The following is a 16,540-nucleotide window of genomic DNA, read 5'->3' as shown; positions in this document are numbered from 1 at the left end:
CTATATGTATTTGGCTTTATTTCCGGATTTTCTATTCTGTTTTGTTGGTCTACATGCCTGGTTTTATACCATTACCATGCTGTTTTGTTAACTATAGCCTTATAGCATAGTTTGGAGTTGGGTAATGTGACATCTCCAGAATTTTTTTTTTATTTCTTTTTTTTTTCCCCCTTAGTCTTGATTTGGCTATGTGGGCATCAAAGCTGAGAATCAAACCAAGAACTCAACACCTATTACAACATCTGCAATAATAATAATAATTAAATAAAATACTTAGAAATATACCTAACCAAGATAGTGAAAGTTCTCTACAAAGAAGACCACGTGACTCTTCTGAAATAAATCATAGATGACGCAAATAGAAACATATCCCATGCTCACTGGTGGCTTGAATTAATATTGTGAAAATGACCATACTGCCAAAAGCAATCTATAAATTCAATGCAATTTCCATAAAAATACCATCATTATTATTCACAGAACTAAAAAAAAAATCAACATTCTAAATTTCATATGGGTTCTATTCTCATTTTTGGCATTTAATGACAAATGTAAGTTCTTAATTTTGGGGTTTGATAATATAGGAATTTAATTGTAAAGGGACTTCATATGTTTTTAATCTTGCTAAACATACATGTACATAGACATGTCCATTATTTTCAAAACAAGACACAGCATCACTTAGTTGCCTAATATATATGTGGTGAAATTCAATGTGTTTATTGAAGACAGTTTGAAGTAATAATTATTATTCCACATATTATACTTCAAATGATCTTGTCTAATTTTTCTCTTTTTCCACAGGGTCTTTTGATCCATTTCTTCTATAAATATAAAATAGAAACATAAAATCATTTAGCATGACAAAAAATATACAAAGTTTATAATAAGTTTATGAATTTTGTGGAAAATAGCTAAATCAAGCCATAAACCTTTAATCTACACATCAGGGAAACACTTTATGATGAAAGTGGTCCAGATAGACAGAAACCTAGTTGTCTTTGTTCATAAGAAGTCTTACTATTAACCAATTCTCACATAAATATTCCTCAGCCTAAGGCATCATTTAAATATACATATATTATGTATATATACATATATCACTACATATGTATATATATTTATACATCTAAATATAAATCATGACTATACACACACACACACACACAGAGTATAACACTGATGCTAGAGAAATTATAGGAAAAAATTATAACAGAATATCTCATACAAATCATCTAGAAATCAATGCTAGAGAAATTATAGGAAAAATTCGTAACAGAATATTTTATACAAATCATCCAGAAATTGATATATAAATAAACACAGAACTTATATAGTACCAAAGGTTAATAATGCTGTTTTATCATGCTTACAAAACCTGTTTATTTACATTAAACCTATCCTACAACATATGTAACAATAGATTGGTATCCATTGTTTAGTGAGAACTATAATATAACAACCAAAAAATAAAATAAAATAAACGATCTAATAAAAAAGTTGATGAAAGTCTGAATAGGCAATTCAATGTAAAAATGGCAAATAACATAAAAGTTGATAAAGTTACTGATGCTCAAATAGAAACAAAGCCAATAAATTATTGCTGTAGAGAAGGCTTGCAACCTATAAAAAACCCAAATAGAAGAGTCAGCATAACATGATGGTTAAGAGCTGGCACTCTGAATTCAGGTTGCCTTGATTCAAATATTTGAGAAACCACTACATAATGATGTGGGTTGGACAAGTTATTTAAATTTTATTTGCCCCAGCTTTCACACAAATGAAATGGCAATGGTTGTCATAGTATTATCTACTTCATGGAGTTGCCGAAATGAGGAATTCACTCATATTGCAAAGCACTACAAACAATTTTATGTACATTAAAATAAAATTTGCACTATTATAATTAAACAAATCAAAAAAATTTCCACAATGATTTTACTTTTCATAAAATTACATAGTATAGGCCAGGCTCAGTGGCTCATGCCTGTAATCCCAGCACTTTGGGAGGCTGAAGCAGGCTGATCAAGGGGTCAAGAGATTGAGACTATCCTGGCCAGCATGGTAAAACCCCATCTCTACTAAAAATACCAAAATTAGCTGGATGTGGTGGCATGTGCCTGCATCTCAGCTACTTGGGAGGCTGAGGCAGAAAAATCACTTGAACCCAGGGTGTGGAGGTTGCAGTGAGCCAAGATTGTGCCACTGAACTCCAGCCTGGCAACAGAGCAAGACTCCATCTCAAAAATAAACAACAAAAGAAAATTGAATAGTATAGTTTGAGAACATGATATGTTTGTAATGTAAACAATAAAAATGACATTATTTACTATTTCAAATATGTGGGAAGTAAATTTATAGAATAAACCAAGGGCTGATACTCTATGGCCTTTTGATCAAATCTGGCCATCCATTTTTTTTTAAAAAAAGTTGATTTATAATTTTTATGCCACAAAATTAAACACTATAACCATTTAACGTGTACAATTCATTGGCATTTAATATATTTGCAATGTTTTGCCACTACCATCACTATCGAGATCCACAGTATTTTTTTCACTTCACAAGGAAGCTTTATGCCCATTAGATAATCATCTCATTCTCCCATCCTCCATCTGTTGCAACCTGACATTATATGTCGGCATCATTCTATAGCCTATTAGGTAATTTTTTTTTTTTTTAAAGGCAAATGGGTATGTAACTTCAACAAAGTGTTTTATTTTTTCTTATTTTCACATGTTCTGTTTGTTCCTAAATAACAATTCTGTGACGTATAAAAATTAGTTTTAATTTCTTAATTGCTGTTATTAGACATATTCAGCAGTGTTGTAATTTCTATTGTTATAATTTCTCTCCAATTTTGTACTGAAGTCTGTCCCTTGAAAATTGCAGTAAATCAAGACCCCCTGGAAAGCTCCCATGGAGGTGAGGAAGTGAGATTCAGATATATGTGACAGATAAAACACAATGAAATAAAAAAGTAAAACCAAAAGGCATAAAATAGAATAAATTTATTACTCACGGTTCCTAGAGATATTAAGTATAATGACAGAAAACTGACAGAAAATTTAGAAGGGGCAGAGAGCTCAACCAGCTGCCTGGAAGTGGTAAGAGAGAAGCACTGTAGGGCAGGGGAGGCGTCTATTAAGATCTATGGCATTATTTCCCAGACTTCTCTGCAGGAGCTGTGGAATGGCGATCTTAAGAAAACACACATGAAAGGGGAAAATTATTATTCGACTCTGGTATTGATCATTAAGTTATATCATGGTAATCAGCTCTGTGGTAAGTTGCATTTCTTGGTCAGTGAGATGAAAAACAAGTGGACTCTGTCACAAAAAACAACACAAGGAAGGGAAGTTTTCACAAAGCCAAAAGTGACAGGCTGTGACTAGGTCTTAAAAACTCATATAAGCCTAAAAACGGATGCTAAGGCAGTAACTATATTCAACAAATTTATGACAAGAAAGTAGAAAAGTGATTGTTCCTGCAGGACCCAGGAGACAGCCTAAATACTGTGAGTGCTCCATCTGTGAAAATGGGAAAGGGAGGTGTTCTGCCTTTGAACACACACCCTTACTAGGAAAGCTAAAGTTTCAGACCACAGGAGAAGGAGTTGACTTAATTTAGAGAATCAAGTGAAATACAGGGGTACAGGAAGCATTGTGAAAAGCCCTGTGAGCTCTCTGGGTTTCCAAGGAAGCCATGTCTGTCTTTGTGGACAGTCTGGGTTTCCGGGGAAGCCATTTCTGTCTTGTCTCACAAGGGTGATTAGGAGGGCTGCCAGAGGAACTGGGAAAAGATTACAGGGAGAAGGAAATCTCCAGCTGAACTTTGTAACAATTCCTACTGAATGTGAAGAATGGTAGAGTGCACGAATTGGTGTGTAGACTCAACAGGTGAGGAGGTGTGAAAGCCCTGCTTGCTTTCGCAGCTGAGAAGCTGGTGGCCTGGGGCAAGTTCTCAGCCCTGCTCACCCACTGACTGAAAATAAACATGGTACTGTTGGGAGGGGCATGGTGGAAGTGAGACTGGACTTTTGGGTTGCATGGGTTCTGCGTGAGACCTGTAACTGCTGGCTTTCTCCAACTTTCCTGACAACCCACATGATTAGCTTGAGGCAATAGTGAAGTTCAACATGAACTATTCAAGCTAAATTCTAGTCTATTTATGGTTTCTTAATGAAGTATCTTCTGAAAATGTATTAATGGCTTTCTCAAAATAGATCTTCGTAATTCTTAGACCATAAATGCAGATACACAAATTTATAGCCACAAGTTATCAAAGATTGCTTTCATTTGTTTTGATTTTGAAATGCCTTTTCACATAAAGTAATATATACATATATAGTTGGGAAACTATGTGAACATGAAAGTATAATTGGTAGAGAGTCCTAAAAAGCCCGAAGTACATTAAATTCCATAAAATGCAATATTGTACATATGTCTGTTCTTTGTGATTGATTTAACAAGCTTTTAAATGTCTCAATGTTAAAAATATGTAAACACATAAACTTTTTAAGTAGTCACATAGAATGACTGAATTGATGTAATATTCTTCATGATTTTTTAAAAATTTTAGTATGCTGCTTAAAGACAGTAATATGCAAGCACCACAGAAATTGAAGACAAAAAACAAATAATTGTGAACTTAATGATTAAAATAACATATGGGCCAGGTGACGTGGCTCACACCTGTAATTCCAGCACTTTGGGAAGCCGAGGTGGGCAGATCATGAGGTCAGTAGTTCAAAATCACCCTGACTAACGTGGTGAAACCCCGTCTCTTCTAAAAGTCCAAAAATTTGCCGAGCATCGTGATGTGCACCTTTAATCTGAAGTACTCGGGAGGCTGAGGCAGGAGAATTGCTTGAACCTGGGAGGTGGAGATTGTGGTGAGCTGAGATTGCACCACTGCACTTCAACTGGGGTGACAGAGTAAGACTCCATCTCAAAGGAAAAAAAAAAAGAAAAGAAGCATATGAAGAGAGCGTGTCTATGTCAGGGACAAACTGTATATATAGGAGTTTTCTGAATTGATTCCTATGTAGAATGCAATGTTTCTTAAATGATAAGATAAATATGCTGACTGGATGTTTTCTTCTTACGTTCTGTAAGTATAGCTTTAGTATTCTTAAGCATATTCTTTAACATACATATTTTTAAAACCCAATAATTTTGAAAAGTACTGAATAACAGTAAACAGTAGGTTCTACTGTTTACTGTAGGACCTTGGAAGGGATGTGTCTTCCTGCCTCTACCAGCTCTCAGTCACTCCAGTGCCTTCTCTTGGTGAGAAAAATGTTTATAGTGTCCTCATTCAATATCACAAAGCTATATTTGCATGCAAGGACAAATATAGCTTTGCGATACTGAATGAAGATCCTGTGAAGCTGGTAAAGCATAAAAATTTTAAATTCCTCATTTATTCTTATCCTAGAAGTTGCTGTACCATTGGGCGCTGAATCTTAGAATCAGATGAATAAGAGCCATGACTTCTTTTGAAAATAATGTTTTTGAAAGTGAAGGCATATAAAGGTCTGATAAAGATAAACTTAGAGTAGGCCCACAGAGTTCGCAGCCCTACTGGTGGTCACTTTCTAATGTCCAAATCCCATAATAATAATTAAGATACTAGCAGGTTGGAATCTGTTTTTCTGGGCCCATGTGTACCTTTCACTTAACTCATATACCAAACAAACCAGCCGTGGAGTTGCCAGTTATTTGGTGCTTTACCTATGAATGAATATTAAGTTTTACCAATCCAAATTATATGAATACGTATCATTGATTTCATTACAAATTTCTAATTATTAATCTGATTAATCACTTTTTTGTTTTATGATTTAGTCAGAAGTTTGTTCATGTATTGCACTCATTTTTTATTGTGTTTTTTTTGTATAGATTCTTCTTTGGTATAGAGACTTTATAGAGGATAAATTTGTTACTCATAAGAGATCTAGAATCCTGAGTCATCATGACAGTGGTTTACAGTGACTGCAAAGAAAAAAGTTAGTAAAGGTCATATGAACTAGCAAAGATTAATGAATAATCCTTGGTTAGATAAGGTGAACTTTCCAATTGAATTGATTAATCATAATAAGGACATGTAGGTTGCAAGATTTGCGATAGAATGAAATAAAAATTGAGACAAACACATTGAATCAGATCTCAAGTATTTCATCAAAGCATAGGATGGGTGGTTAAGACCAAGAAAACAAGTAGAAACAAGAGAGCTTTGGAATAAAAACAGGTAATCAGGACAGCTTTAGTGTAAGTTGTTAACGCACAACACTTGTATTTTATTCAGTTTACAGGCAAATTCTTGAGCATTAGGTGATTCCTCTTGGGGGCTCTGTCAGGCATTTAGTTCCATTTTACTGTATGTAATCAACAAACATTTCATATAACTAGGAAGCCTATTTGTAATTTCAAAAATATCTAGGGCTTTGTTAGTATTAATCCATTTCACCCCATCTCATCCTTGTCATATGTTAGTGACTCTTTCATCTCTGACCATTTCAATTATGCTTATTTAAAAATTGCTTTCTAGCTAGGTGCAGTGTTCCACACATATAATCCCCAAACTTTGGGAACCCAAGGCAGGAGGATTGCTGAGCCCAGGAGTTTGTGACCAGGCTGGGCAACATAGTGAGAGTTCATCTCTACAAACATTTTTAAAAATTAGCTGGGTATGGTGGCATGCACCTGTGATCCCAGGTGTTCATGGGCTGAGGTGAGAGAATTGCTTGAGCTGGAGTGTTTGAGGATGCAGTGAGCTGTGATCAAACCATGGCACTCCAGCCTGGGAGATAGAGCAGCATCCTATTTCAAAAAATAAAAATAAAACATAAAAATCTCATTCTTATTTTTTTCCCTATCTACAATCCTTAGTTGCAAATTTTCCTCTCGTGTATGATTAGTTATTTCCTCATGTGGTTTTCCTGAGGAAATCTTCAACAGGTTTCTGACACTTCCTCATGTTCAGTGTTATAAGATCCTTTCAGTGTTTTTAATTGCCTCTGCTGCAGTCTAAGGAAATCTTTAGTTCCACTATATTTGTTTTTTTTTAAGCAGAAAGTCATTGCACTGTGTAAATTTTGTTCCTTACTTCTAAGAACTATGTCTTATTTGATTTGCTCCCAAAAGTCCTGTATCATAGCTCTTACAATCGTCTAATTAAAGAATTCCTTCTGTTAAGAATTGGTGATGCCTCCAGCTTTGTTTTTTGTTTGTTTGTTTTTTCTAAAAATTGTCTTGGCAATATGGGCTTTTTTTGGTTCCATATGAAATTTAAAGTATTTTTTACTAATTCTGTGAAGAAAGTCAATGGTAGCTTGGTTGGGACAGCATTGAATCTATAAATTACTTTTGGAAGTAGGGCCATTTTCACAATATTGATTCTTCCTATCTATGAGCATGTAATGTTTTTCCATTTGTTTGTGTCCTCTCTTATTTCCTTGAGCAGTGGTTTGTAGTTCTCCTTAAAGAGGTCCTTCACATCCCTTGTAAGTTTCTAGGTATTTTATTCTCTTTGTAGCAATTGTGAATGGGAGGTCACTCATGATTTGGCTCTCTGCTTGTCTATAACTATAATCAGAGTGAACAGGCAATATACAGCTTGGGAAAAACTTTTGCAATCTATCCATCTGATATTTGTTAGATAGATAGATTGGTTAATATCTGGTTAATATCCAGAATCTACAAGGAACTTAAACAAATTTAGAAGAAAAAAAAAATCAAAAAGTAGGCAAACAGACACTTTCAAAAGAAGACATTTATGCAACCAAGAAACATATGAAAAAAAGCACATCATCATTGGTCATTAGAGAAATGCAAATCAAAACCATATTGAGATGCCATCTCACACCAGTTATAATGTCAATCATTAAAAAGTCAGAAAACAACAGATGCTGAAGAGGATGTGGAGAAATAGGAATGCTTTACACTGTTGGTGGGTGTGTAAATTAGTTCAACCATTGTGGAAAACAGTGTGGTGATTCCTCAAGGATCTAGAACAAGAAATACCATTTGACCCAGCAATCCCATAACTAGATATATACCTAAAAGATTGTAAATCATTCTACTATAAAGACACATGCACACATGTGTTTATCACAGCACTATTCATAATAGCAAAGACTTGGAACCAACCCAAATGCCCATCAGTGGTAGACTGGATACAGAAAGTGTGGCACATATACACGATGGAATGCTGTGCAGCCAAAAAAAGGATGAGTTCATGTCCTTTACCAGGGACATGGATGAAGCTGGAAACCATCCTTCTCAGCAAACACAGGAACAGAAAACCAAACACTGCATGTTCTCACTCATAAGTAGACATTGAACAATGAGAACACATGGACACAGGGAGGGGAACATCACACACCCGGGCCCGTCATGAGGTCAGGAGTTCAAGACCAGCCTGGGCAGCATGGTGAAATCCTTTCTCTACTAAAAATATTAAAAAAAAAAAAAATTAGTCGGGCATGGTGGCACACTCCTGTAGTCCCAGCTACTCGGGAGGTTGAGACAGGAGAATTGCTTGAACCTGGAAGGAGGAGGTTGCAGTGAGTTCAGATTGTGCCACTGCACTCCAGCCTGGGTGACAGAGCAAGACTGCTTCTTAGAAAGAAAGAAAAAAATGAGTTATGCTAAATCTATTCTGCCTGTGCTCTGAAGATGGAACATCATTGCCTAGGTGACAGCACATCTGTTTATAGCATGATTTACTGAATATTTTAAGCTCACCATTGAGACCTACTTTCAAAATTTTGCTGCTTATCGACAATGTGCCTGGTTACCCAAAAACTCTGATAAAGAGATACAAGGAGATTAACGTGGTTTTCATGTGTGATAAAATAATTTCCATTTTGTAGCCCATGGATCAAGGAGTAATTTTGACTTTCAAGTCTTATTATTTAAATATACATTGTATAAGGAGCAAGGCTCTGTCTCAAAAATTAATAATAATAATAATAATAGAGAACGAAAGTCCCTAATCTCAGTTCCTACATTGTTATAAGTATTGACATCCTTTAGCTAGAACCTTCAATTCTGCCCTGTTACTGAGTCAGCTAAAGTAAAATTGCATCCAGAAGGAAATAATGCATGTATGTTGCTTAGCACACTGACTGACATGTAGCAAACACTTAACAAAATTTCAGGAGGCTCATCCCTGCCAGCCGTGGGTGGGTCAGGATGGGATATTTGAACACTGTGGTTACCATGTTGGGTAGAAATAGGAAGGTTTACTTAAACCCATTTCAGAAGGCATCTTCTCCAATGTCAGTTCTGTGTGTCAGAAGTGGGTATATCAGGGGGCTATACCTGATCAGGTGCCATGGAGCTGACTCCTAGCCCTGTTTTCTGGAACAGGCTCCTGCTCTCGAGTCCCCACCTGCCTGCCAACCTGCATCTGATCTGAGATCCCTGTAAAATCCACAGGAAATGTGCAAAAATCACAGACTATAATGAATATGAATTAAATGAGGAAATATTAGCATGGATATTGGATATATATATCCAATAGCATGGATAACTAATAATTAGTTATCCATGCTATTGCCGTACTAATTACTACAAATAATTTATCATTGACTGTGTATAAACATAAAATTAAGCTAAAATTTCTAGAGCTTAAGGTTTATATTGACATTTTGAATCCCAATTTTATTTGCAGGTAGCTGCCATCCAGCTTCCTAATAGATTTACCTAAACACATTACAGAATTTTATTTATCCAGTCGCAGGCCTGATGAGCAAAATTGAACTTTCTTATAACTTTCTTGCTGCTTCTGGGTATTTATTATTTTTTTTTAGAGATGGATCTCACTATGTTGCCCAGGCTGGAGTGCAGTGGCTCTTCACAGGCATGACTGTAATGCACTACAGACTCAAAGGTCCTGGGCTCAAGCAGTCTTCGCATCTCAGCCTTCCTAGAAGCTGGGACTTTAGGCATACGCCACTGTGCCAGGCTTTGTTCTTGGTATTTAAAGTAGTTTATAGTGTGATTTATTTTTAAGTTCACTAATTCTTCTGTTTGTGGAAAAAATTTTTATTTAGAACCTAATACGTGACAAGCCCGGGTACCTCTTATTTTTTTTCTTTAGCAGATAAGGGGAGATTCTCATTTGAATTTAACTTGGCCACCATATATGACAGTATAGTTATAGTCTGTGTGAAGGGTTAGGTTCTAATGTTAGCCTATAAAGAGAAAACTATATAGTTAAAAATATCTATGAAAAATCCCTTAATTCAACAATAAACATAACACTCTTCAGAGAGTACAGCATAGCCATTTCCCCCACCCATCCTTTCTCTGGAACAAATCAGTTTCCTCAGTTGAATAGCAGGCTAAGTATTTGGAATTTGCTTGTTTATGGAGCTTATATTGTTTAAAATACACACTCAGGGCCTTTAGACTTAGAGATCCACTTAATACCAAATGTGTATATGCCCTCACTTTGCCCATTTCTGACTGGTTGATTGATTGATTGACTGATTGATTCATAGTCAATAAATCAGTTGATTCACTGACTGATTCACTTGGGGTAGAAAAACTTTAGAAAGACAATATCTGCTCTTGAAGAGCTCATAACATGGTGGGGACAAGAGCCATGACATGCACAAGTACAGTTGAGTAACAATAAGTTATAATGACAATGCATTGTAATGTGCTATATGAGAAGCAGGCACATTCAGAATGCCAGTGGAGAACAGAAGAAGGAGCATAGCTCTGCCCAGGGAAGGGTATGTCTGAGAATGTAGGGAGGCTTCTGGGAAGGTTGAATCTTGAATTGGGTTTTGAAGAATGGGTTAACTAAGATGATATGTTAATTAGAGGAACTAGCATGTACATGAAGGTGTGGTGGACGGTTCAGGGTGTATGGCGTGGGGATGGTAGGACCTGAGCTTATGTTTCATGTTGAGCAACGTGAATTTTATCTTCCATGTAATGAAGAACCGCTGAAGGGTCTTTAAAAGGAGAGGGATACCAAAGTTTGTTTTATAAATGGATGGATTAGAGGGGAATAAGTTCAGATCCATGGAGGCCAGTGAGAAACCACTAGTGAAAGGGCAGATGGGAATCCAGGCATCCTACACTCACATCAAACCCGAGCATGTTGGAGCTTCCCTTGACTAACAGCTGCCTTGCAGGGTGAGTTTTCAGCTATAGATATTCCTTTTCCTGTGATTGCCCTGTGGGGCATCCTCCTTTCCTCCCTTTGCTCTTACTCTGCTGCCGGTTTGGGTCTGGCTCTTGTTTGAAGAGCTGGTAGTGGGAGGGAGGAGGGGACAGAGGATGAACACGTCCACTGCTGTCCTCTGTGCTGGTGTCTTATATGGAGGAGCCCAGCCATTTCATCTTGCCTGATTCCTGTCTTAGGACCTTTCTGATTTCCACACAAGAAGCCTTGAAGAAGGGTGACTGAAAGATAAAGAGTTTAGAAGGGAGTTTCTTTTTCCTGTCCCTAACAGTAAAAACTCTGAGAAAACATTAGAAGGACAAAGTACTTGGTTTCTGACATAGGAAGGAGACTGCTCTATTCTACAATGGAGCTCTGGTCAGAAGCAACACATGGTCTTTGTGGAAGCATGTGAGATGCCCATTAAAAATATTAAGTAGTGAGAGAGAGATCCAAGATGGCTGATCACTAGCAGCTCGGGCTTGTAGTTCCCAGTGAAAGCGCAGAGAACGAGAGGAAGCCACACTTTCAGATGAATATTTGTTGCTCACGGACCAGGAGATTCCCAGCAGAGGAACCCCATGTGTCGCCAGGGCAACTCTTGTGGCTGGTGCGGCAGTTTTGCTGGTACCTTAGCGTGCCAGTTTTTGGTGCAGAGTCCGGAGATTCCTGGGCAGAAAAGCACCGTCAATCTTAACACCACTATTTTGGCTGGTGCAGTGGATTGCTCAGATTTCGGCGCTGGGATTCAACAAGTTGGACGTCTGCTCAGAGACCTAGTTAGAAAGTCAGTAATTACAAAGACAACGGATGGATAAATATATAATGAAGGGAAGAAATCAGTGTAAAAAGGCAGAGAATACTCAAAATCAGAATGCCTCTCCCTCTACAGGGGATTGCAATTCCTCATCAGTAACGGAACAAGGCTTAATAGATTACGAGTTTATTCCAATAACAGAAGTAGGTTTCAAAACGTGGGTGATAAGAAACTTCTGTGAATTAAAAGAACTTGTTCTAACCCAATGTAAAGAAACTAAGAACCTTGAAAAAAGGTTTGACGAAATGTTAACGAGAATGGACAATTTAGAGAGAAATATAAGTGAATTGATGGAGCTGAAAAACACAACACGAGAACTTCGCGAAGCATGCACAAGTTTAAACAGTCGAATTGATCAAGTAGAAGAAAGGATATCAGAAGTCGAGAACCAGCTCAGTGAAATGAAACAAGAAGACAAGATTGGAGAAAAAAGGATGAAAAAGAATGAGCAAAGTCTCCAGGAAATATGGGACTATGTGAAAAGACCTAATTTACGTTTGATAGGTGTACCTGAATGTGATGAAGAGAATGAATCCAAGTTGGAAAATACTCTTCAGGATATCATTCAGGAAAACTTTCCCAACCTGGCAAGGCAGGGTAATATTCAACTCCAGGTAATACAGAGAACACCACAAAGATATTCCTCAAGAAGACCAACCCCAAGGCACATAATTGCCAGATTTATTAGGGTTGAAATGAAGGAGAAAATACTAAGGGCAGCCAGAGAGAAAGGTCAGGTTACCCATAAAGGGAAACCTATCAGACTTATAGCAGATCTCTCAGCAGAAACCCTACAAGCCAGAAAAGAGTGGGGACCAATATTTAACATCCTTAAAGAAAAGAACTTTCAACCCAGAATTTCCTATCCAGCCAAACTAAGCTTTATGAGTGAAGGAAAAATTAAATCCTTTGCGAACAAACAAGTACTTAGAGACTTCACCACCACCAGGCCTGCTTTACAAGAGCTTCTTAAAGAAGCACTATACATATAAAGGAACAACCAATATCAGCCTTTCCAAAAATATATCAAAAAGAAAAGAACATTAACACAACGAAAAATTTACACTAACTAATGGGCAAAACAGCCAGCTAGCATCAAATGCTAGTATTAAAGTTATATATATTCTAATTGGATAAAAAGCCAAAACCCATTGCTATGCTGCATCCAGACCCATCTCACATGCAACGATACACAAAGACTCAAAACAAAGAGAAGGAGGAAGATTTATCAACCAATCAGAGAGTAAAAATAAACAAATAAAAAGCAGGAGATGCAATTCTCTCCTCTGATAAAGTAGACTTTAAAGTAACAAAGAACAAAACTGGCAAAGAAGGACATTACATAATGGCAAAAGGATCAATGTAACAAGAAGAGCTAACGATTTTATAGATCAACGAGACAGAAAATTAACAAGGACATCCAGGACTTGAACTCAGACCCGGAACAAGTAAACTTAATAAACATTTATAGAACTCTCCACTTCAAATACATAAAACATACATTACCACCTCACACCTATTCCATAAGTGACTACATAATTGGAAGTAAATCACTACTCAGTAATCGCATAGCATTTCATAGGTTTAAATGAAATATTGGTTGGCTGCTCGTTTGTTATTTTCTTCTCTTATTCCTTCCTGTTTACATCAAGTATAATTATTGGTATAAAAGAGGTTTTCGATACCCATTACTAAACTGCATTCTAGCCTGGGCAAGAAAGCAATACTCCCATTCTCTCTCTCTCTTTCTCTTCCTTTTTCCTCCTCTTCTTTATTCTTTTTCTTTCTTTCTTTCTTTCAAAAAAAAAAAAAGAAAAGAAAAGAACTTTCAACCCAGAATTTCCTATCCAGCCAAACTAAGCTTTATAATCGAAGGAAAAATTAAATCCTTTGCGAACAAACAAGTACTTAGAGAGTTCACCACCACCAGGCCTGCTTTACAAGAGCTTCTGAAAGAAGCACTATACATATAAAGGAACAACCAATATCAGCCTTTCCAAAAATATATCAAAAAGAAAAGAACATTAACACAATGAAAAATTTACACTAACTAATGGGCAAAACAGCCAGCTAGCATCAAATGCCAGTATTAAAGTTATATATATTCTAATCGGATAAAAAGCCAAATCCCATTGGTATGCTGCATCCAGACCCATCTCACATGCAATGATACACAAAGACTCAAAACAAAGAGAAGGAGGAAGATTTATCAACCAATCAGAGAGTAAAAATAAATAAATAAAAAGCAGGAGATGCAATTCTCGCCTCTGATAAAGTAGACTTTAAAGCAACAAAGAGCAAAAGAGGCAAAGAAGGACATTACATAATGGCAAAAGGATCAATGTAACAAGAAGAGCTAACGATTTTATAGATCAACGAGACAGAAAATTAACAAGGACATCCAGGACTTGAACTCAGACCCGGAACAAGTAAACTCAATAAACATTTATAGAACTCTCCACTTCAAATACATAAAACATACATTACCATCTCACACCTATTCCATAAGTGACTACATAATTGGAAGTAAATCACTCCTCAGTAATCGCATAGCATTTCATAGGTTTAAATGAAATATTGGTTGGCTGCTCGTTTGTTATTTTCTTCCCTTATTCCTTCCTGTTTACATCAAGTATAATTATTGGTATAAAAGAGGTTTTCAATACCCATTACTAAAATGCATTCTAGACTGGGCAAGAAAGCAATACTCCCATTCTCTCTCTCTCTTTCTCTTCTTTTTTCCTCCTCTTCTTTATTCTTTTTCTTTCTTTCTTTCAAAAAAAAAAAAAATCTATTAAGTAGTGTGTGAGTGCAAGTGTAGGCTAAGCCAGGGACTGTCCTGAGGAGTCATCAGCCCAGTCCTCCTTTCAACACCGAATACCCTCCCCAGCACTTTCTCCCTTCATCTGTCACCTCCCCTGGCCTCCGAGCCTTTTCTTACCCCAGAGTCTCTGGCTCCATCCTTCTACTAATTATTTTCTTGTCTTTTGCTGCTGAGCCTGCTCCAGCCTTTCAGAAGTCAATCAACAATCTGAAGACAGAGTTTAGGAGAACTGGCCTCAGCATGGAGAAGGTGGAAAGGGAGAGTTTGATCTTAATCGTTTGAGGGACAGTTTATCTGTGGTCTCCCCAGTTAAAAATCCCATGCATTTGCTCATGAGAAAGAATTGTGCCCTTGGTGTCTGTAGGAGTGATAATACTCTATTCTCTGGGCCCTATGAACTTTATATTTAGATTTAACTAAAACCAATTGGATGTATTTACTCTAAAAAAAATTATTTAGTTCCCCAAACTTACTTCTGAAGTGGTATAAGCTCATTTTAAAAGACACTGAAGTGAGAGGTTAGTTACCTTTCTAAGCTTACACACTTACCAAAGTGTGCATCTGGGATTTTGTATTCAGTTTTGCCTGATTCTGCATCTGTGTTAGTGGACCAGCTGATTGGACCTGACTACCATGCTGAATAATGTTTCTAGGGGAAATTAAAAAAACAAAGTTACAAATGAGGTTTTTTAAATTGAAAATTTTATTGAGGTAATTGTAGATTCAAATGCATATTTGAGAAATTATACGGAGAGGTTACTGGTGCAGAAAAGCTCCACTTTGCCAGTTTTTCCCAAGGTTAACATTTTACACAACGAAAGTACAATATCATAACCAGGATATTGGCACTGATACAATTCACCAAACTTATTCCCATTTCCTGTTTTACTTGTATTAATTTTTCTCTATCTTCTCTGTCTGTATTAAGTTCTATTCAGTTTTATCACCTGTGTAGATCCAGGTATCCACAGATAAGAAACTGAGTAGAGCCAACACCACAGGGGTCCCTCTTGTTGTCCTTGTTAAGAACAAATACCTCCATCTTTAACCCCTGGCAAACATGAATCTGTCCTTCATTTCTAAAATTTTGTCACTCCATGTAAGTGGAATAATATAGTATGTAACATTTTGGGATGAGCTTTTCTCACTCAGCATAACCCCTGGAGGTTCATTCAATTTGTTGTATCAGTAGTTAGTTCATTTTTCTTGCTAAGCAGTATTCCATGGTATGGATGTACCATAGTTTAACCACACTCTTGTTGAAAGACATGTGGATTAATTCTGGAGTTTCCTACTATATTTAGAGCTGCTGTGAACATTCATGTACATGTTTTTGGGTGAACACAAGTTTTTATTTCTCTGGGATAAGTGCCCAAGAGTACAAACGAACTTTTAATACAGATTTAGGTTTGGTGTAGTCCTGCTCTGTGTTGCATTTTCACCTTTTATCCAGCTCTCCGTCTGATTTTGTGTGGGACTCTCACCTATTTTCCTCTGGCCCTGGGCCTGTGTAAATTTCCAGGCTGATTAGGGTGCTCCTGAGTTCTGGAAGGAGATTTGCTTTGCTTTGTTGCCAGCAGGTCTCCGGGAGTCATCTCTGCCATCAGTCATGCTAGTCAGTTTTGCTGCACTGATGTCCCTTTCCCCCAGCATGGATGCCCAGAGCTCCAGCGGTCTGCACAGTTAAGTCAGCAACTGTGTTCTGCCTTACT

Source organism: Aotus nancymaae, unplaced genomic scaffold (genome assembly GCF_030222135.1).
Source record: "Aotus nancymaae isolate 86718 unplaced genomic scaffold, 86718_ANA_hifiasm-v0.15.2.pri h1tg000006l, whole genome shotgun sequence".
NCBI classification, from domain to species: domain Eukaryota; kingdom Metazoa; phylum Chordata; class Mammalia; order Primates; family Aotidae; genus Aotus; species Aotus nancymaae.
Note: the sequence above shows the minus strand (reverse complement) of the source record.